Genomic DNA, 1,770 nt, shown 5'->3' on the forward strand with positions numbered 1-1,770 from the left:
GAGGAGGAAGAAGAAGAAGAAGAAGAAGAAGAAGAAGAAGAAGAAGAAGAAGAAGAAGAAGAAGAAGAAGAAGAAGAAGAAGAAGAAGAAGAAGAAGGAATACTTGAGGACAAAATACAAACCCACAATAAACCAACATGTATCTATTCATTCATTAAACATTATATATTACAAAATATTTCAATCAGTGCCTTTTAATTTGCTTTAGGCTCCCAGGAAATCTGTCATCAGTCCTTGATACCCTTACAAAGGCCGCATAAACGTGGAGATCAGACAGTCTATGCATCACATAGGTGATGGTTTGTACATGCTTGGCCCAGGGAGTAGCACTATTCGGAGGTATGGCCTTGTTTGAGTAGGTGTGACACTGTGGGCATGGGCTTTAAGACCCTTGTCCTAGCTGCCTGGAAGTCAGTCTTCTTCTAGCAGCCTTCAGATGAAGATGGAGAACTCTCAGCAATTCCTGCACCATGCCTGCCTGGATGCTGCCATGTTCCCACCTTGATGATACTGGACTGAATCTCTGCACCTGTAAGTCAGCCCCAGTTAAATGTTGTCCTTTATAATCTTGGTCATGGTGTCTGTTCACAGCAGTAAAATCCTAACTAAGGCAATCCACTAGAGAAGATTAAGGAATAATCCACATATGCAGACTTGCCCACCCAAAAAAGGTCTGTTTTCTGTGGTGTGGCTCAGCCAGAAACATCATATGCTGGAGAGCACAAAGATAATCAATATTGATTACTGTGCTTGAATTCTGGGCTTATATATTGTATAACTATAGGCAATCTATTTAACCTTTCTGTACCTTAGTGTCCTAACCTTTCAAATAGACATAATATCCAGCTCAAAGAGGAGTTTAAATAATAAGTGAAGTAACAACAGATATAAACGATTGAAAAAAATTCCGGAAATATAGCACATATTAAATGAATGTTGTTGTTGGTAGTGGTGGTGGTAGTGTAGTTGTGGTGTTGATTGATGGTGGTGATGGTAGAGGTGGTGGTGGTGGTGATGGTTGTGGTGGCGGTGGTATGGTATGGTGATGGTGGTATAGGGATGGTGGCATGGTAGTGGTGGTGGTGGTGGTGGTTTTGTAGTTGAAGAGAGATTCAAGGGATGACAAAGGTGTGATAAAACATTCTGGTGCATTTCTAAAGAATTCACTCCATTCAAGCCCCTCCCACTCCCACCACCAAGTTAAAGCAGAATTGAGTCCAAGACCTCCCTTGAGTTCGAGCTTGGCTAAATAATCTACAAACTCACTGGCATATTTGCTCCATATCCGAGGCATATTACTAAATTCCAGTGGTCCCTCAAATGTTTCAGCATGCCTTTTAGAGAGCCTGGCTGCCCTTCCTTGGTCTTTCTTAACCCCACATCATCTATTCCTGGAGTCCTGTGGGTAAGTATTGCTAAAGGAACAGGAAAAATCCAGGACTCAGACAATATGAGTGATCCTACTGTTCAAACCAAGTTTGGCAGAACAGTTGGCCTATCAATATTTTATCATTCATTGTTGTTTGGCAAGATTAATGTTAGCACTCTCTTCTAGTCCCCAGGAAGCCATCCCATTCTTCTTTTACATGTTTTTTCATAAAACAAATTCTCTCTGTTCATATTGTTTTCCCTCCCATAATTCTTCCCAGATTTTGCCCCCTTCCTACACACTTCATGTGCTCCCTCCCTTCTTCTCTCTCTCTCTTTCTCCATCTCCATCTCTCTCTTCCTTTCTCTCTCTCTCTCTCTCTCTCTCTCTCTCTCTCTCTC

The sequence above is a fragment of the Mus caroli genome, chromosome 1 (assembly GCF_900094665.2).
Source record: "Mus caroli chromosome 1, CAROLI_EIJ_v1.1, whole genome shotgun sequence".
NCBI lineage: Eukaryota > Metazoa > Chordata > Mammalia > Rodentia > Muridae > Mus > Mus caroli.